Consider the following 22,140-nt stretch of genomic DNA (forward strand, 5'->3'; position numbering starts at 1 on the left):
TCAAACAACTTCTGTAACACCTCTATTGCAGAATTCGAATCCCAGCTTGGCCGTTTTTGAAGGTAAGTGCTATGAACTTCAAACTCATACATACATGCATCATAAATGAAAAATTGAGTTGCTACCTTGTTTCTGCACTATCACTGATCAATAGCCCTCAATCAATTTCACAATTCATCAATTATACACAATTTCAGATTGGATCATAAGATTAGGGTTCTTCGTGTTCATCACAAAATTGATCACCTTAGAGCAAAAATAAATGAATTATGAGGGCACCATCATGATCCTTGTGAAAAACCGAGTGAGATAGACCCTTCACTTGATCAATTTGGTTCAGTTTCCAGAAAATTCAAATTCAAATGGGGATTGTGTTCTTGGCGCGTTTTTTTGTTCATCAGTTTTGAAATTTAGTTGGAAAATATATTTTACCAAGCGCGTATTACTAACAAGCCACAAGCGTGGCTCAGCTGGTTATTGTTTTGGTTGGTGACCTTAGGGTCACGAGTTCAAGTCCTCTAGGGACCAAACCTATTTTTTTACAACTAATTTTATTTCATTTTTTAACAAACTTCACCAATTAATTAAACCAATCAAAATTCATCATTTTCACTTCATTTTTTTTACACTCTTTATTTAATATACATATTTTGACAATATCAAAAAAAATCATCAAAAAATATTTATTTGATACATTTTTAAATAGTTTTAAAATGACTTGTTTTTAAGTAATTTTAATACTTTTAAATACTATTTTTCATTTGATTTTCAAACTTAATCACTTGTAAAATATATTTTGAAGCAAACCCTAATCATCTAAGTGTTAATTGAGGATAATCTTTTGTTTATCTTGATTAAGTTGACTCCTTTCAAAATTCAAACCATTTTAAAACGAGTGATCGCGATTCTTTTTCAAAATGATAAACCACTTCTTTTCGATTAAAACTTTTTAATTGATCAATTGATTTTCAAAACGAAGTGGGGCCTCTCGAATATTAGAGAGTGTAAGTCCCATTTCTTTTCTTTTTTTGTACAGTTTTTTTTAAACAATAAAACTTCTTCAAAACAAAATCTTTTCAAACAGTTTTCAAATCATTTTCAAAACAACCAAACTTCAAAGAAACAAAACTTTTCAATATACCACGGGCCTCCACGTAGGTATAAGTCCCAAGCCCCTTTTGTACATACCCATTCCAGTACATGAAATTAGGTATTTCATTGTACGCCTTTTGTACATATCTCAATCTGTTTTTTTAACTTTGAATAACCAAAAATGAAGGTTTTCTTTAAATCTTCCCAAAAATATACCATGGGCCTCCATGTAGGTATAAGTCCCAAGCCCTTTTGTAAATACCTGTTTACATAGCTTTGAATAAACTCAAGTGGACCTCTCCCCGAGTATGAGTCCCGAGCCCTGTGTATACAAATGGATCATGCTTACAGGTATATTTCCTTCATAAACTCCATTATATACACACATTTTGTCATATATATGTGCTTGTTCATACCTGTTCATGTTTGTTCATACTTGTTCATGTTTGTTCATATGTGTGATATGTGTGCTTGTTCAACTTAGTACAACCCTAGGTTCCCCATAGCCTCCTATTGGGCTTCGCGCAAAGAATCTCCACTAGTTTAGGTTAGGACATAGAGTATGGTTTCCCGGTGAAATCGCTCTAAGAGCTCAAACCAACTATACCATGCCTCCCCTTGGGCTTTGTACAAACGAGTGACCCTCCCATAGCCTCCTCTTGGGCTTACAATGCAAGGACCCTGGATTGTCCCTCACATAGCCTCCTCTTGGGCTTACAATGCAAGGACCCTCGGATAGCCTCCTCTTGGGCTTCGTACAAGGACCCACGGGCTTCTTATAAGCATCCCCAACATCCAAATCAAATACCCTAGGATATTAGACATTTTTCATCTCTATGCTAGGAGTATCTCTTCTATATCATCACAAACAATCAATCAATCAAAATCAAACTTCTTTTTGCCACAAGGCTGGCTAATCAATCAAATTTCTTTTTTTGCCACAAGGCTGGCTAATCAATCAAACTGTTTTACCACCGTACTGGATGATTAATCAAAGTTTTTTGTCACAAGGCTGACTTCATTGAAACTTTTGCCACAAGGCTGGCTGATTAATCAAAGTTTTTGTCACAAGGCTGACTTCATTGAAACTTTTGCCACAAGGCTGGTTAAACAAAAACATCTTTATCATTCTAAGCACCCTAAGTGGCATGGCCCTGGGCTTATAATGAAAAGATTTTCAAACAAAAATCAAACAGATGTATGTGATGATATAGATTAGATACATCTAGCATTTAGACGACATTTGTCTATTTTCCTTTGCTTCCACTAGCATAAGTGGGAACTACGATTGCTCTGACTTTCTCAACATCCCTTTGAGAATACGTAGGCACAAGGTCGATCCTTGGCGAGCAAAACAAAACAAAAAAAACCATTCAAACCTTAGCACCCGTAGACCCCGAGCTACAGATGCTCTGATTCCCTCTAAGGGATATGTATGCAGAGGATCGCGATGATCTTTGCGAGCATAATCAAACAAACACCTTAGGTCCCACCTCTTTCTCACAAGAACCTCCACCATAACAAGAATGGAATAAACAAAACAAAGAAACCTATAGAGTACTATAGATACGTTGGGTGCTAATACCTTCCCTTCGTATAACCAACCCTCTTACCCAAGATCTCTCCCCACTTTTAAGGTTATTGCAGCTTTTTTCCTTTTCCTCTTTTGGAAACAATAAAAAGTTTGGTCCGTATAAAAGAAAAATCATTTTTTTGAGCACTCGAGCCCAAAGAAGGCATCAGGTGTCTCATCCACAAAAAAAGAGGAACAAAACGATTTTTCGCCCGCGACACTATGTTCCAATACCTGGTGCTTAAATCTGCTGGAGAAGTTAAGTTTGGAGGAGATCAGAAGGGCAAGATAATTGGCTCAGGAACCATAAGTACTGGTAACTCTCCTTCTATAACTAATGTTCTTATGGTAGATGGATTAGCTCATAACTTATTGTCCATAAGTCAATTAAGTGACAATGGTTATGACATAATCTTTGATCAAAAGTCTTGTAAGGACGTAAGTAAGAAGGATGGCTCAATCCTATTTACAGGCAAGAGAAAGAACAACATTTACAAGATTGATCTTCAGGATGTTAAGAATCAGAAGGTAACTTGTCTTATGTCTGTTAGCGAAGAGCAATGGGTCTGGCACAGAAGATTAGGCCATGCTAGTTTGAGAAATATTTCTCAGATTAACAAACTAAATCTGGTCAGAGGACTCCCTAATCTGAAATACAAATCAGATGCTCTTTGCGAAGCATGTCAGAAAGGGAAGTTTTCCAAACCTGCATTCAAGTATAAGAATGTTGTTTCTTCCTCTAGGCCGCTAGAACTTCTGCACATTGATCTGTTTGACTCAGTCAAAACAGCTTCTGTTAGAGGGAAGAAATATGGATTAGTCATCGTAGATGATTATAGTCGCTGGACATGGGTAAAGTTCTTGAAACACAAGGATGAGTCTCATTCAGTGTTCTTTGAATGCTACACTCAGATTCAATCTGAGAAGAGTGTAAAATCATAAAGGTCAGAAGTGATCACGGTGGCGAATTTGAGAACAGATTCTTTGAGGTTTACTTCAAAGAAAATGGTATTGCCCATGATTTCTCTTGCCCTAGAACTCCATAGCAAAATGGAGTTGTAGAGCGAAAGAATAGGACTCTACAAGAAATGGCCAGTACCATGTTCAATGAGACCAATATGGCTAAGCATTTTTGGGCAAAAGCAATAAACATTGCATGTTATATTCACAATAGAATCTCTATAAGACCTATTCTTAATAATACTCCTTATGAACTGTGGAAGAACAGAAAGCCCGACATTTCATATTTTCATCCTTTTGGATGTGTTTGTTTTATTCTGAATACTAAAGATCATCTGAGTAAGTTTGATTCTAAGGCACAGAAGTGTTTCCTTCTTGGATATTCTGAACGCTCTAAAGGCTACAGAGTATACAATACTGAAACATTGATTGTTGAAGAATCAATCAATATCAGATTTGATGATAAGCTTGGTCTTGAAAAGCCAAAGCAGTTTGAGAATTTTGCAGATATAGATATCTCAATTTCAGAAGCTGAAGAACCAAGAAGCAAAGTATCAGAAGCTGAAGAACCCAGAAGCAAAGGATCAGAAGATCAAGTTGCTGCTTCTTAAGAGAATCTCAGAATTTCTGAAGAGCCAACTGTCAGAAGATCTTATAGACTCAACTCTGCTCACTCAGAAGATGTCATTCATGGAAAGAAGGATGATCCTATCAGAACTAGATCTTTTCTGAAGAATATCAATATGGATCTTTGATCAGAATGAGAAGATGAGAAGTTCTAACTCTTTCAGAATCAAGGTTAAAGCAAAATAGTTGTCACCAACTTTTCTAGAAGTTGAACACGTGTTCACTCTATTTGGACAAGCATGCGTGCAACTGATGAGACGCCTCCCTAGGTAACTGTGCTAATCATTTCAAATTTCATGTTATCCCACCTAACGTCATTCATCATTAAATGCATTTGATTTTTCTTGATTCTTTAAATGTTCATTCTCATAATTTCATTGCATTCTTTTTCAAATCAGTCTCTATATAAACTCCCCTCATCATATCATTTTCTCTTTTACGCATTCTTTCTCTCTCCTGTTTATGCACTTCTGCAACCTTTTTGCCCTATTTTCTTACCCTAAAAGAAAGAAACCCAGAAATCTCAGTTGTGCAACAATGGCTGCTTCTTCATCACACATTGCTGATTCTTCTTCTCCTCCTCAACAACATCAACAAGAAGAAGAATAACTATTCTTTCCACCAGTCACGTGTTCGATTCCTCGGGAAGATTTGGAAGTAATTTGTGAGTTGATGGTTGACGTTGATAATCTTGAAGAACCTGAGTTCCATGTCAGAGATAATATGGTCTTTCAAGAATAGTCATCGTTGTTTCGTGAGTTCTGTGGACCAGTCTATCCTGACTTGGTAAATGAGTTCTGGGCTTATGCTTTTGTCATTCCTAAAGCAGTTGTATCTTATGTTCATGGAAGATTCTTTGCTATCACTGAAGATACCTTGAGAATATTGTTTGATTTGAAAGAACCTGTTGGTGCTTTTGAACTTTCTCGTAGAGCAAACTGGGCAGATGTTCTTGCTGAACTATACCCAGATGTGACGAAAACCAAGAATGTCAAGGATTTGAAGGACATTTACAAAGTGTGGACAAAGATTCTTCTAGGATGTTTCTATCACAGAAAATCAACCTGTTCACCAAACTTCATAAACAAAGACCAACAATATATCATGTATTGTATTGGTACTCAGAAGAAGGTTGATGCTCCTTACATCATTTTCAATCATATGTGGAATGCTGTAAGAGATACTAGAGATGAGAACAGAACTAAGAAAGGCAATGTTATTCCTTTTGGAAGAATCATTACCAATCTTCTGGTTCAAACCAAGATGGTTGAAAAACTGGAATCTGATGGTGTCATCAAGGATCTTGTCACTGTCACTGGAAGCATCTTGAATGCTAACACCTTAAGAAAGATGAGTCTTATTCGAGCTGTTGAACATGCTCCACAACCTATTCCAGGAGTTAGAGACAGAAGAGGCCCTGTTCTAGCTGAGTTTGAAATGTTCTTCAGAAAAAAACTATCAGAAGTTGAGGTTAATTATCTTAATGGTCTCAAGAAGGGTAATGCAATTGATGCTCCTATTGGAGTAAGTCGCCAGAGGCCTTCTACTTCCACGGCTGGAGTATCAGAAGTTGTTCCAGAATTTGTCCCACAAGCTTCTTATCTTCAGGAAAGAAGAACAAAGCGCAAGCGAGATCTTCTTTCTGTCAGTGAAGAGAAGAGTAATCAAGAAGAAGCTGCTGCAGAAGTTGATGAAAATGTTGTTGTTGAAAATGAGAATATAGAACAAGAAGATGCTGAGAAAAAGAAGAATAAGAAGAAGTCAAAGAAAGAGAAGAAAGAAGTTGTTGAGAAAAATGCTGAGAAGGAAGTAGAGAAGAAGAAGAAGAAAAATAAGAAGAAGAAAAAGAAAATTGTTGAAGTTGAAAAGAGGTCAGAAGAAGAAGTAATTCAAGAAGAAGTGAATAAGGAAGAAGAAAAGAAGGAAGCTGCCAGAAAGAGAGAAATTGCTTTAGAAAAGGTAAAATCTGTTTATGAGAAGAAGAAGTGAAAGGCTATGGAAGATGATTCTGAGAGGCCCCAGAAAAAGAGCTCTTCGGGTATTCATGTTTCTGAACCTAACTCTGTTTCTGTTTTAAATTCAGAATCTGTACCAACAGAAGTTCCTCAACCCTCTCAACCAGATATTCAACCAGAAATAGCCTCCACCAGATCACCTTCACCCATCAAAGTTCTCACCCCTTCTTCTTCACCCATTACCAATGCTGTTTCTGACCAACCCTTTGATACACTTGTCCTTGATATTCAACCCCTTCAAACTCTCTTTCCCCCTCAAACAAATATCTCCATTTCTCAACCTCCTCCTCATGTAAACCATTCCCCCATTGCTAACCCAGTTACAAATAATTCTCCTAAATCAGAATCTAAAAGTAATGGTTCTTTAGAACAATTGTTTCGTGATTGCAACTTCACTCATAAACCCCGTCCTGAACCTGAGCTTGTTGTGCTAGACGCTGAGTCAGAAGAAGTAGAATCATCTCTCACTCTTGATAGAGAACCTCAACCCTACTTCTTTCTGAACCCAGATTCTGCTATCACCAAACTCAAATCCCGCTGGGAATTTTCTGTTGGTGTACGTTTTGAATTGTTAAAGCTAAAGATGCAGACAGGTTTAGAGACATTGAAGGCAGCACATCATGCCCGGATGGATGATGTTGAATTGAGAAATCAATGGAGGATCTTCAGAAGGAAGATGAACTCTGAGTTTCTGAAGCTTCAGAAGGCGTGTGAAGCAGAAGCTCTAGGTCATCTTGGATTTCTAAGATCCTATGAAGAATTCTGGGTCAGTCATCTCAGGGGCAGGTATTGTTTTGAAGAAAAAGAATTCATTGATGAGCTTGCAGAAGATGTGTCTGACCAAGTGCCTTGTCTTGCCATGGTTGTGTGGAAGCCTCACTATTCTGTTATGATTGGAGATTTTCAGTCATTATTCAACTGGCTAAGGGAGAATCCCTAAAAGAATGCACTAGATATGGTATATCCTGCTGTTGAATATCCATCAGAAGTTGTTGCTCCTACACCTCCAAAGAATCTGGCTGAGATTCTTTAAGCTCTTGAGAATGAAGATTCTGATATCCCTGCTGCAGAATATGTTGAAGATACTTCTATGTCAGAAGCTGATGCTAAGAAGCAAAGTGCTGAGAATCATCCTGCTGAGAAATTTCTTGTTCAGGAAAATCAAAGTGATGTTCTCATGATTGATGTTGTTGTTGAGCATGCTATTCCTTTGGATGATAGCTGTGAAGCTTCTTTTGATGAACCTTCTCTTCTGGTGAACTCCATGAAGGCTCTTCAAAAGAATCAAGCTGATCTTGCTTCTCGTTTGGATAAGCATGAAGATACTCACAATGAGTTTCTCTCATTCATGAAGACGCAGTCTGCAAGCACTTCTGAGATTCAAAACCTTCTGGCCAAGATAGTCTCTAAGCTAGGCTAGTCATAGTCTTTTGGTCTTAGTTGTTTCTTGTTTCTTGCATCTGCTTCTATACTTCTGTATCTTCTGATATTTTGTTGAATCAATGAAATATTATCTTCTCTCATATTGTTTGTTTTTCATCTGAATCTTTTATATGCTTTTTGATGTTATGACAAAAAGGGGGTGAAAACGTGATAATTGATTTGATTTATTATATCAGTTGCTGGGATTAAGTCTCAACATTCCTAACAATATTTGCAAGTTCTATGTCTTTGAGATTTTTGCAGGATTGAAGATATTCTGAAAAAGCTCAACATGAGAAGCAAATACATAAGGAAAAGCAATTCTCTAAAGAAACATGTTCTTGGTATTTGAAGCAAGCTTAGTGCTGTGAAGCTTCAAGATCAGAAGCAAGAAGGAAGAATGTTCTGATATTCTCGTGGCAGAATATGCTCTAACAAATTCTTATTCCTCATATGTTCTGATACATATTCTTTTTAAGAACTTATCAAAGTTTGCTCTGATAGTTTTTCTAGCATTGCTCTGATACATGTTCTTTCTTAAAAGAATGTTCTGATTCATTCATGCTCTAACTTTTGTCGTCTAGTTTGTTTTGAAACATTTCAGGATGTAAAGATGCTCTGATGATGCTCTGGTACATTCAAGAATGTTCTGATACAATCAAGCATGCAATGATTCAAGAAGAAATTCAAAGCTCTAAAGCTGTCCTATGGAAGCAAGAAGCAGAAGCTCTGAATGATCTGAAGTTCTAGGCAAATGTGAACGTCTCGACTGAAATGGAAAATACTCATGGAAGTCTTTTATTTATAAATTCTTCTAGTATTTATTTCAGGGGGAGATTGTAAATCTGAGGGGGGGACATATTCACACACTATGTTCATATGCTTATGCTATAACTGTGTAATTGTCTTTAGTCATCTGATATTTTGATTGCACATTCATATCAATTATATATGTTTTTGTCATCTTCAAAAAGGGGGAGATTGTTAGAACAAGAATTGTTCTGATCAATATTCTTAGTTTTGATGATAACAATGTATATGAATTTTGTATAAGACAATGTGGTACTCTAATCCTATGCATTTTCCATTTCAGGAAATATATGATGAGTATGCACAATTCAGCGCAAGAAGCACTGACTCAGAAGGTTCAAGTATGCAACATCAGAACATGCTCTCGCAAGACATCAGAAGATGGCCAAGCAGAATCAGAACATGGTCTATTGAAGCATCAGAAGAACTTGAGTTCAGAAGCAGAAGCACTGAAGTTCTTATGGTATCACGCTAGAAGCACTTCAAAGTTAGAAGACAAGAAGATACTCTGCACCAAGCTATTTGACTATGATTAATTCAAACGTTGTATCTACAAAGATCATATCATATCAGAAGCAAGTACAAGATGGCAAGCTACGCTGACTGACAAAAGGAACGTTAGAAGCTATTAAAGGCAAAGTCAGTTAAAGCAGGAAAAGCAAGGCTCGAGGTAGTTGACAAAAGAGTGAAACATTAAATGCAATGCTGTACGGATCACGCAACGCATTAAATGCTCCCAACGGTCATCTTCTCAAAACGGCTATAAATAGAAGTTCTGATGAGAAGCTGAACACACAACTCTTGCGCAAAAATACAGAAACGCTGTCAAATTCAAAAGCTCTCAAACTTCATCTTCAACCTCACATTACTGTTGTAATATCTTAGTGAGATTTAAGCTTAGAACTTAAGAGAAATATCACAGTTGTGATTATAGCTTATTAAGAAGCATTGTAATACTCTTGTAAGAATTTGTTTACATTAATTTGTAAAAGGTTCCTAGAGTGATCAAGGTGTGATCAGAATACTCTAGAAGACTTAGAAGGTATCTAAGTGGAAAACCATTGTAATCAGGTTGATTAGTGGATTAAATCCTCAGGTGAGGTAAATCACTCTAAGGGGGTGGACTGGAGTAGTTTCGTTAACAACGAACTAGGATAAAAATCATTGTGCAATTGTTTTTATCTTAAGAGTTTTTAAAATCACACTTATTCAAACCCCCCCCCCCTTCTAAGTGTTTTTCTATCCTTCATATTCTACCTCGATTATTCGTATAATCGATAGGTAAAGTTGTGTGTTATATATAAAATATGTAATTGCAACTGTTGGAATTCGAATACATGTGTAGTACAATTTAGACAAAAATATCCTTTTTGGTCCTTTATGTTAACCTCGGGGTTCATTTTGGTCCCTTAATTTCTAAAAGTGTCATATTAGTCCCTGAACTCTTCAAAATGTGTCATTTTAGTCCTTTTTGTCACATTAGCGACAAAAAAACTCAAAAATTGGTCGTTAAATCAGTCGCTAATATGATAAAAAGGACTAAAATGACACCTTTTGAAGAGTTAAGGGACCAATATGAGACTTTTTGAAGTTAAGGGACCAAAATGAATCCAGAAGTTAACATAAGGGACCAAAAAGGATATTTTGCCTATAATTTATCTTTTGGTGCAACATCTATGGAAGGATCAAATGAAAAATATTTATGACGCCATTCGTTATCTTGTATTTGAAACAAAAGTAAAACTTTTTTCGCAATTGAGGTGAAATGTGTTTTTTTTTCTAGTAGTGACATAGCACAAAAACAATATGCAACTTTCGAAAAAAAATTGTAAATATGGCTTTGCCAAAAAACATTTATGCAATAACCATGTTTTTCAACAAAAATCTCTAAATATCCATGTTTTTGAAATATTCACCCAAATGACCAAGTTTCGTTTTTCTTTATAGTGGAGGCGCCACCTCATATGGCGCATGCATTCAAAAATCAACGTAGGCGCCAACGAGGAGACTGCACAGGAAAAGAAGAGAGGGGTGTTTCGGTTTGAAGAAGTGTGGGCCAAAGATGATAGAGGTGCTGATTGGGTTAGACATTTGTGGAGGAATACGACAGGGGGCTTCACGCAAAAGTTATCCAACATTCAACAATTGAAGCACTCATTCAAAGATTTAAGAACAGGGAAAGTGGCTAAGGACATCAAGAGAATTGAAGGACTTCTACAAGATGAAAGCAGATGGTCGGCTGATAACTCTGAAATTCAGAAGTACAGATCCCTTGAGAGGAAGAGAAATAGGTTACTCAAGATAGAAGAAATCATGTGGCGGCAGAGAAGTAGAGCATTGTGGCTGAAATATGGAGACCGAAATATGAAGTTTTTTCACAGGAAAGCTGATCAGAGAAGAAGAACGAGTACCATCAAGAGATTGAGGGACCACAAAGGCAATTGGTGGAAGGGATAGGCTCAGTCCGAAAGAATCCTCATTGATTACTTTAAAGGTATTTTCACAACTTCTAATCCAACTAACATTCTTGATGTGTGCAGTTCCTTGAGTGGAAGGCTGAATGATGATCATAAGAGAAGATGTAGCTTACCTTTCACTGAAGACAAAGTCAAGGAAGCTATTTTTTCAAATGCATCCAACTAAATCCCCGCGACCGGATGGATTACCAGCCTTATTCTATCAAAAGTTATGGATTATTGTTAGGAAGGACGTGAATAAAGCTTCCCTAGACATACTCAACAACCAAAAGGATCCCTCTGCAATCGATTCAACCTTTATTTCCCTCATTCCAAAGAAAACGAATGTGATGTCGCCCCATGAGTTCAGACCCATCAGCTTATGCAATGTGATAATGAAAGTAGTCACTAAAGCTATTTCAAATAGGCTTAAAGTCTTGCTGCCAGACATCATCAGTGAGGAGCAGAGTGCTTTTGTCAAAGGAAGGTTAATAACAGATAATGCTCTTATAGCCATGTAATGTTTCCACTGGATGAAAAATAAGAGGAAAGGGAAAAAAGGTACAATGGCACTGAAGTTGGGCATGTCTAAAGCATATGATAGGATTGAGTGAGAATTTGTTTGTGCAGCCCTGGAAGTTTTGGAGTTTCAGGATTACCTAATCCAGCTTATCAAGAGATGCATTTCTACTATTTCGTATCAAATTCTTATCAATGGGCAACCATGTAGAAAGTTTGTTCCCCAACGTGGTCTGCGGCAGGGAGATCCACTCTCACCGTTTCTCTTTATTATTTGTGTTGATGTTTTGTCCGGTTTGCTGAAGAGGAAGGCTACCTTTTTAGAGATCCATTGTGTTCATGTTGCTCGAAAAGCCCCGATTATCACTCACCTCTTTCTTGCAGATAATTGTTTGCTCTTGGCTCGAGCTAATGAAGAGGAAGCAGGTGCAATTTACAAAATACAGTTTGAGCATCTAAAAACACTTTCTTAACTAGCCAATGTACAATCTGGTTTGTCATGTAACAAAACTCCAATTTAACATATTAATAATATGCAATTGGTAGCTTCTTTGTTGCCATTCCCACCAATAAGAACCCGCAATACAATTGGTACCATATAATAATAAGGCAACATTTTTTTCTTTTTGGAAAAAGTCAAATGCATTAACAAGATAAAAGTGAAATGCATTAACAAGAAAAAAAACACAAGATGAGCTATTAGTTATAGAAAAACAATCAAATTGCCATGGAAGGACATAATCGCCATTGAAACTACTCCAACACCAAAAAAACAAGAGAATTATCAAATACACAAACAATGATAAACAAAAATATTGTCACCTCTAACTCTAAAGACTTGCAATAAATTGTCACAGAATAGCCACCATGTCCTCCAAACAACCCAACAAACTTTAGAAACAGACACTCCAACGCCCTAGAGGAGAATATGATCCAACACAACCAAATCCAATCCATCTATAAGAAGTTCCTTAAGCAAATCACCAACTCAACCCTATAACAGCTACACTAGAACCCAAAAAGAATGCAACTCTGAGCTAAAATCGACTCCAATACAAACTACACTGAGGTGCTGCTACTCCAAAACAACTACAGAACAGAATACCTACAGCTTGCAACGATACTGTGAAGCCCAAACATAAAAAAAATGCAGAAGCAGTCATGGCGGTCGTGAAAACAACAGCAACAACAACCAAAAGACTGGAAAAATCCTGCACAAAAAATATGATAAAACATTTGCCTGACCCGAAATTTCACTCTCCCGCTATCTACAGAATCGCAACATCTACTGCCTCAATACGACACTTCTACCGACCCCGAAACATACCAGAATTATTCATCCATCAAACCAAGGCATGCCCTTGCCCTAGGGTTCGCCCACCATTGCGAGATGTTATCTACAATATTATGTTTTGAGTGTATCCATTTCCAATAATAACTATAGCTTCCTCGACCCTCTTTTATAAATTTAATTCCTTATCTTGAAATACATTGTGATTTCTAGCTTTCCAATTGCTCCACATACACGCAAACCAAATTGTGCCAACTCGCAAAGAAACACCCTTACCTCTTCCAAGCAGAACTTCAAACTGATTGAAATGTGAAAGCCTGTCGTTATGGAACACACGTGCAAATAAAAGACACTAAAAAATAAATGTGAAGCCGATTCTTCAATCCCACACTCACCCACATAAAGTAATGAACCTTCCCCAATTACATCCCTCCTAATAAAATTATCTTTTGTGCTTAATCTATTTTGGAACAATCTCCACTCTAAACATGATATTTTTTCCACCTCTTCAAGCCACATTTGATGAATGTTTATCCCGACTAATAAACTCTTGTTGAAATTAACCTTCAGACCTGTCATTGCTTCAAAAAGCAACAAGTTTGCCTTTATTATCTAGATATTTGACCACCTTTTTTCTCCAATAACTAAGGTGTCATCAGCAAAGTGTAAATGAGTGAATCTCTCTTCTCCTTTCTTGAACTTGTAGCCACTAAATTTTCCACTTTCCACTGCTTTCCTCATGAGCATATTAAACCCTTCAGCTGCTATAAGAAACAAAAAAGGTGATGGAAGATCTCCTTGTCTTAATCCTCGTTTCATCGAAAACTCCTTAGTTGGACTTCCATTAACAAGCACTGACATTGAATAATAGGACATAACTTAATCAACATTCAGAAGTGGTAGAAAATTCAATCAATAATAGTAGAAAAATTCAGAATGAGAAAACTTTAAGAATTTGAAGTTAGGTAGGTACACATTCAGAATTACATCCAGGACAAGAACACATGTGTTACATTTGAAATAAGTGACATTGAAATGTTTGAGTTTGATTGTTAATTTAATATTTTTGGTACTAAATTTGATTGGTAATTTAGTATAAGTAGTATATTATATGGAATATGCTAGGGAAACGAATAATAATAATCAATGTAGCAAAGCAAGGTTCTTCATAGTGTATGTTTTTTTTAGAGAAAAGGAAATGCTTAGATTAAACAGAAGCCAGAAAGGCATTACAGAAATGAGCATCCTCCAAGGGAGGTATAACTCCAGACCAAGTCTTGGTACCAAGCAAGTTACCTACTTGCACCATGTGCTGCGCACCAGTATTACCGTTCCTACTCAAGAAAGTTACAACAGCATTGTTAAAACTACGTAGCAATTTCCTACAATCATCCACAAGCAATTCAAGGCCAGCAGAATATGAAATTCCATTGAAACAATCGACGAAAACTAAGGCATCTGATTGAAAGACTATATTATCAAGCTTATGATCCAATGCCAATTGCACTGCCCATAGCAACCCCATCAGTTCAGCCGTAGTAGCATCCATAAAGCTGGAAATTCATTGACAAAACGCTGTTATGATATCCCCATTGGTAGATTTGATCATTCATCCAAGCGAGACAACTCCGCCTTCGAAGCACCCTGCATTAGATTGAACAATCTAAGAGGAGTTTGTAGCCATTTCGATAGTCTGCTCTGAATGCTTGCTTTGTTTTGTTTTCCAGATAGAATTCCATTCCACCACCGAATCCATAACATCGTGGGCCAGAAGTTGTGGGTTTGGAACAACATTCTTGAAAACGAGATTGTTCCAAGCTTGCCAAATGCGCCATAAACTAGTGCACACCATCTATGCCAGCCATGGGTCTTTCAACTCTAGACATATAACAATCCAATCAGTCACCTCTAAATCTGTTGGAACCCTCACACCCAAAGGAGGTGAGAAGAAGACTCGTTTGGAAAAATCACAATCGATAAAAATATGACGACTATGTTTAGGAAAGGAATGAAAAAACGAGCAAGAATTGTCAGCAACGATCCCTTTTTTCCGGAGATTGCATTTGGTGGGAAGGATGTTCCTGATAACTCTCCACAAGAAACTCTTTATCTTTTCAAGAAGTGGACCTTTCCAAAGTTTCCGCCAGTGGGAATTGTTAATTATAGATGAGCGACCAGGCTCATGGTGCTGATGCTGCGTGTGGAGTTGGTGATAAGCCGTTTTAACGGAATAATCTCCTTTTTCGAAGTTCCAATCAATCTGTCCTCGGGAAAGGATCTTGAAATAGGTATGCTGAGAATGTGTTTTGCATCAATTTCCATAAATGTTTCTTGGACCAGATTTACCTGCCATTGTTCCAATTCAGTGACAATGAAATCAGATACTTTTGCTTGGTGATCTATAGAATTCTGCAAGACTGAAGGTTTAAAACCAAGAATGGAAGGCACCCAATTATCCTTCCAGACACAAATCTTCTCTCTATTCCCAATCCTCCATCTTGCTCTATCAACAACCACTTCCTTTGCACTCAAAATACTATGCCAAGCATAACTGGGCTTAAATCCCACTGGAGCCTCAGAGATTCTACACCTTGGGTAATATCTTCCTTTGAAGAATATTTCAAGAAGGGAGCCATCTTCTTGCAAAAGCCTCCAAAATGGTTTACCCAACAAGCTAGCATTGAAGTCTCTAATTCCTCTAAACCCCATTCCCCCACGCCTTTTGAATAAGCCATCCAATCCCAACTCATCCAATGTATTTTTCTCTCCCCTTCCTTGGAGCCCCACCAAAATCTTGCTAAAATGGCCTCTATCTCCTTGCAGCAATTCTCAGGTAATCTATAGCAGCTCATGATATATGTTGAGATTGACTGCACCACTGCTTTAATTAAAACTTCCTTACCAGCTCTCGACAAGAATCATTCCTTCCAATCTTTCATTTTTTTCCAAACTCTACCAATAACTAGTGAGAAAACTTCTTTTTTCTTCCTACCAAACACCACTGGCAGGCCTAAATATTTGGAGTGGCTTCCAATAGCTCCGAATCCCAACCTCCTATGCAAACATTCTTTTGAGGACTCAGTCACATTCGCACTAAAAGAGACTTCCGATTTATCGTAGCTCACCACCTGTCCCGAAGCTTGTTGGTAGATTTCGAGAGTTTGGAGGATAGAATCTGATTCCGCTTCATTGGCTCGAGCAAAGAGCAAACAATCATCTGAAAAAAGAGGTGAGTTATAATTGAGGCTTTTCGAGCAACAAGAACACCATGGATTTATAAAGAGGTAGCCTTCCTCTTCAGCAAACCGGACAAAACATCAACACAAATAATAAAGAGAAATGGTGAGAGTGGATCTCCCTGCCGCAGATCACGTTGGGGAACAAACTTTTTACATGGTTGCCCATTGATAAGAATTTGATACGAAACAGTAGAAATGCATCTCTTGATAAGCTGGATTAGGTAATCCAGAAACTCCAAAACTTCCAAGGCTCCACAAACAAAATCCCATTCAATCCTATCATATGCTTTAGACATGTCCAACTTCAGTGTCATTGTACCTTTTTTCCCTTTCCTCTTATTTTTCATCTAGTGGAAACATTACATGGCTATAAGAGCATTATCTGTTATTAACCTTCCTTTGACAAAAGCACTATGCTCCTAACTGATGATGTCTGGCAGCAAGACTTTAAGCCTGTTTGAAATAGCTTTAGTGACTACTTTCATTATCACATTGCATAAGCTGATGGGTCTGAACTCATGGGGCGACATCGCATTCGTTTTCTTCGGAATGAGGGAAATAAAGGTTGAATCGATTGCAGAGGGATCCTTTTGGTTGTTGAGTATGTCTAGGGCAGCTTTATTCACGTCCTTCCCAACAATATTCCATAAGTTTTGATAGAATAAGGCTGGTAATCCATCCGGTCCCAGTGCTTTGGTATGATGCATCTGAAAAATTGCCAGATGTGCCATTGCATGAGTGAAGAGCAACAGCGTCAAATGAAAATTTTTGGGCAAAATCTAACCTGCATAGTTGAAGGCTATACCGAAGAATTTGAGACTAATTTTCTTGAGCACATGAAGCTCTACCATCGATTTAGCCGTGTGGCTGCGACTGTAGTGTATAATGAATATATAAATTATAGAAACCATGTTCATATGAACTCCACCGAGTGGGCTACACTTACTGAGTTTGTTAAGTACTTAGGTCAAACTAGAAAATGTAAGGTTTAAGAAACACCCAAGGGATGGTTCATTACATACATATATAGAGATTCATAAACCCTTTTCAAGGAGAAGATGGAGAATAAGAGAATCAAGGAAGATTTGGTAGATGAAGAAAAACAAGAGAAGGAGATCCAGAAACAAATTGAAAGGGCTGAGCAATTGATGCTGCTATCTAATCCCGAGTCTGATCAGCCTTCACAGGTGGAGACTACAAGGGAACTAAATGCAGAAGATGGAATTAAGATAGGATTTTCTCTTGGGTCATCTGCTAAACCTATAGCTAAGGATAAAGGCGAGACATCGAGGATGGCGTTTGATGAAGAGAAATATGAGGAAAAGAATCGTGTAAACAATTTGAAAAGGAAAGAAAGCGGCGGTGGAAAATCAACTCTTGATGAAATGTTCACGGAAGAAGAGAGGAAAAAGGAAAAAAACAACAGGAAGGATTATTGGTTGCATGAGGGAATTTTTGTTAAGGTTATGAGCAATGTCTTGGCATAGAAGGGATACTACAAACAAAAAGGTGTTGTGAGGAAAGTGATTGACAAGTACGTAAGTGAAATAGAAATGTTAGAAAGCAAGCCTGTGCTTAGAGTTGATCAGGAAGAGCTTGAAACTGTGATACCACAGGTTGGGGGACGTGTAAAGATAGTAAATGGGGCTTATCGTGGATCCCTTGCTAGGCTGCTCGGGGTGGATACATATCGATTTTGCGCTAAAGTGTAGATAGAGAAAGGCAATTATGATGGTAGGGTGCTTAAAGCTGTGGAATATGAGGACATGTGTAAAGTAGCCTAGTGAGTTTGATTTAATGATGATTTTTGTGATTCTGTTAATTTGCAGGAGTTGGAAAGTTGTTGTTATGTATTATGCGGAAGCTCTAGACTCTAATGTCATCTCTATAACATAAATTAAACCATGGCAATTATCTTTTCTTCTATTGAATAAAATTCTTGGTTGGTGTAATTTAGAATTCTGATTTCTGGCTATAATTATGCTACAAAAGTGCATGAAAGGCTGGTGACTGCCAGTGCCATTGTATCATGTTTGATTGTAATTGTTATTCAGTTTTATTTTTGAATTTTATTGGTTAGTAAAAAGAGCTCTTGTGGGTTGACTGCTGGTACCATTAAAATAGGATAATACAATGTAGCCAAACAATTGACAGCAATATATTGTAGGTGTTATATTCTGGTAAACTATAAAAGAAATTTCACTAAGTCATAGCCTTAGCTTATTTTAGACTCGATCAGGGTATTGTTAGAAAATGAATAACAATAGCTTTGCACTAAATTAAACTCATAGCCATGTGCAAATTACAAAATACAGTTTGAGCAGCTAAAAACACTTTACAATCTAGTTTGTCATGTAACAAAACCTCAATTTAACATGTTAATAATATGAAATTGGTAGCTTCTGTGTTGCCACTCCCACCAATAAGAACCCGCAATACAATTGGTACCATATAATAATAAGGCAGAATTTTTTTCTTTTTGGAAAAAGTCAAATGCATTAACAAGAAAAAAGTCAAATGCATTAACAAGAAAAAAAAGCACAAGATGAGCTATTAGTTACAGGAAAACAATCAGATTGCCATGGCAGGACATAATCACCACTGAAACTACTCCAACACAAAAAAAAAGATAATTATCAAATACACAAACAATGATAAACAAAAATACTGTCACCGCTAACTATAAAGACTTGCAATAAATTGCCACGGAATAGCCACCATGTCCTCCAAACAACCCAACAAACTTTAGAAACATACACTCCAACGTCCTAGCAGAGAATATAATCCAACACAACCAAATCCAAACAATCTATAAGAAGTGCCTTAAGCAAATCACCAACTCAACCCTGCAACAGCAACACCAGAACCTAAAAAGAATGCAACTCTGAGCTAAAACCGACTACAACACAAACTACGCCGAGGTGCTACCATCCGGTCCCGGGGTTTTGGTTGGATGCATTTGAAAAAATGCTTCCTTGACTTCGTCTTCAGTGAAAGGTAAGCTACATCTTCTCTTATGATTATCATTCAGCCTTCCACTCAAGGAACTGCACACATCAGGAATGTTAGTAGGAGTAGAAGTATTGAAAATACCTTTAAAGTAGTCAATGAGGATTCTTTTGCACTAAGCCTGTCCCTTCCACCAATTGCCTCTATGGTCCTTCAGTCTCTTGATGGTATTCGATTTTCTTCTCTGATTAGCTTTCCTATGAAAAAACATAGTATTTTGGTCTTCGTCTTTCAGTCACAACGCTCTACTTCTCTGCCTCCATGTGGTTTCTTCTATTTTGAGTAACCTATTCCGCTGCCTCTCAAGGGATCTGTACTTCTAAATTTCAGAGTTATCAGCCGACCATCTACTTTCATCTTGTAGAAGTCCTTCAATTCTCTTGATGTCCTCAGTCACTTTCCCCGTTCTTAAATCCTTGAATGAGTGCTTCAATTGTTGAATGTTGGATAACTTTTGTGTGAAGCCCCCTGTCGTATTCCTCCATAAATGTCTAACCCAATCAGCACATCTATCATCTTTGTCCCACACTTCTTCAAATCAAAACACCCATCTCTTCTTTTCCTGTTGAGTCTCCTCGTTACTTATCATGATCAGAAGCACTGCGTGATCGGAGCCATGATGAGGCATGTGGAAAACTGCAGTAAGTGGAAAGGATTCAAAAAAAGATATGGTTGTAAAACTACGATCCAGCCTGCATTGAATATTATCCGCCCCACCTCTACCATTTTTCCATGTATAGGGATAGCCTACAAAGCCCAAATCCTGCAAACCGCACACCTCCAAAGTGTTCCTATTCCACATGAATTGAGATTGGGATCGTTTGTTGCTGCCAATCTTTTCATTGTGTTGAAGCACGTCATTAAAGTCACCAAAGACAATTAGGCGATTGCCAAGCTCCTGGCAAATGTTTCAACCAAGTTCCAAGTATCTCTTTTATGATATTCTGTAGGGAAGCCGTATACACTTGCAAAACACCAATGCATATCATCTTCACCTTTCCTAATGCATTCTCCCCCGATAAAATTAGGGGAGAAGGACTGAATTTGAATGTCTAGCTTCTCTTTCCATAGAAGACCCAAACCTCCATATCTCCCTTCCAGTACCCTTACAATCAACTGTCAGACAACCTTTGAACCCCAATTTCATCACAATCTTTTGCATTTCATCTTCCTTTAACCTGGTTTCCATGAGAAAGGTCAAAGAGGGGTTCTCAATATGAATGAGCTTTACCAGGGCTCGAACTGCACGAGGGTTCCCCAGGCCGCTGCAGTTCCAATTCATAAGTTTCATTGGTCTAGGCGGTGTTGGTTTTCCAACACCACCTCTAGTAAAGAAGTTGTTATTGTTGGGTTAGTACTATCATGCTTCCTCTTTTTCTCACCACTAATACAATCCTCAATTGATCCTTCAGTAATCATAACGTCCACCAGTTGCCTCTTAGTGCTTTCGATCAACTTCTCTTTCTTCTGATTGCCGGCTGGCTTCTTACATCTCTTTCTTCTAACCCATTTCTTCCTTTGGACCATAGAATTTTTTTCTTGAGCCCTTTCTTGATTTGCTTCTGCAGAAATAGCCATTGCTCCGAAAGACTCCGCTACCACCTCGATGTCCAGATTCTTGCTTTTTGACATTTCTTTTTGACCAAGATCTGCTCCAGCTTTCTCACCCGAGTGTTTGGTTTGCTGAACTTCTGCTCCTTCCATAGAAGCTTTACCTTTTGAACCGCATCTGCTTTGACTGGTGGACGACGGAAAGATATTTTTGTTGCATGTTCCGAAACTTGAAACTTTCTTCTTCTGGTCCTCATTCATTTTTGGAAGCGGTGAGGCTCTGAGCCATTGACCATACGACATGTCTTGTTCATCGAGTTCCTCGAAACCCTCCTCCGTAAGTTCCTCTAAGGATTCGCAATCCTTCATCTGGTGCCCTAATCTTCCACAAACAAAGCAAAAGGTTAGTAACCTCTCGTATTAGAAATGAACCCTAAATTCTCTCAAGGCAGTTACGAATCCTCGCTTATAAAAAGAAGCTGAATCAACATTTGAGGGTTCGACAATTTTCACCCTAATTTCCATACAGTTTAGAGCTATTTTTTTTGTTCCAGTTTTTCTTCAAGTTCCCAATCCAGTTTATGCATTTGATTTCTACACTAGAAATTAAGTGACCTTTAGTTTGATTTTTGGACTTCCAGAACTAGTTTAGGTTTCTACTGTTCATGCAATTTTTATTTTCCTGCAACTGTTTTTTAATTTGAGAAGATAAGAAGCAAAAGCCTACCGGTTTGTGGAGGATTGCGACTGATACTCAAAGTTCTATTTCAAGTTCAATTTAATTTCTAGGCTTTTAGAAATTTTTATGCTTTACAATTTAAATTTTATATCCGATAATATGTTTAAATTTATGTCTTCTATTTATTACTCTGAATCTGTTATGAATATCATGTCTGGCTAAATTTATTAATTCCGGTATGTAATCTTAAATCTAAGGGATTCGGTAACGAATTGGCATAATTTATTTCATAATCAATTCTCTTTTCTGGTTCGATTCTTATTATTAATATTAAAACTGTTTTATTACGAGAGTAAACGGCAATATAGAGGGTAAAATTAATAAGAACGAGAGTTTGAGATTTTAACTGGACAGTGAGAATGAGACATTAATTTTGAATACAGCGAGAGCGCTTTAAAATTAATTGAACTCTATTTTTTTTCAAAAAGTATTTTTGGGGTTTTAAATGACACAGCGAGGGCGATCATCTAGGTCCAACTATATAGTCGGAATCAATAAACACGAGAGTGTGAGACAAAGATTTTTAAACTGATAGTTTTCATTGAAAGAAATTTTGTGACACTTGAATCAGTGCCAATAAATTACCGAACCCCTGAAGTTAGATACATTACATACCGGTGTTTGCTTATAATTAATTTTAGACTTTATGTAATTACTTCACCCCCTTTATTCGTCAACCGAATATTATTAGCCTTAGATTTACACCGTAACGTTAGATAACGGTAGATTGATTTTTGGTCCTTTGGGTTCGATAATCTTTAAAGCTATGCGATACGATTGTGCACTTGCAGTCACGAATCTATAAACATACTAAGTTACGATCAAGTTTTTGGCGTC

At 37.4% G+C, this 22,140-nt stretch overlaps 1 pseudogene; it reads left to right on the top strand.

Annotated features, from left to right (window-relative positions):
* Positions 1-16,726: 16,726 nt before the first annotated feature.
* LOC131597800 (KIN17-like protein) lies at positions 16,727-17,788 on the top strand (annotated as a pseudogene).
* Positions 17,789-22,140: the final 4,352 nt, after the last annotated feature.

This window comes from Vicia villosa, linkage group LG4 (assembly GCF_029867415.1).
Source record: "Vicia villosa cultivar HV-30 ecotype Madison, WI linkage group LG4, Vvil1.0, whole genome shotgun sequence".
Lineage (NCBI taxonomy): Eukaryota > Viridiplantae > Streptophyta > Magnoliopsida > Fabales > Fabaceae > Vicia > Vicia villosa.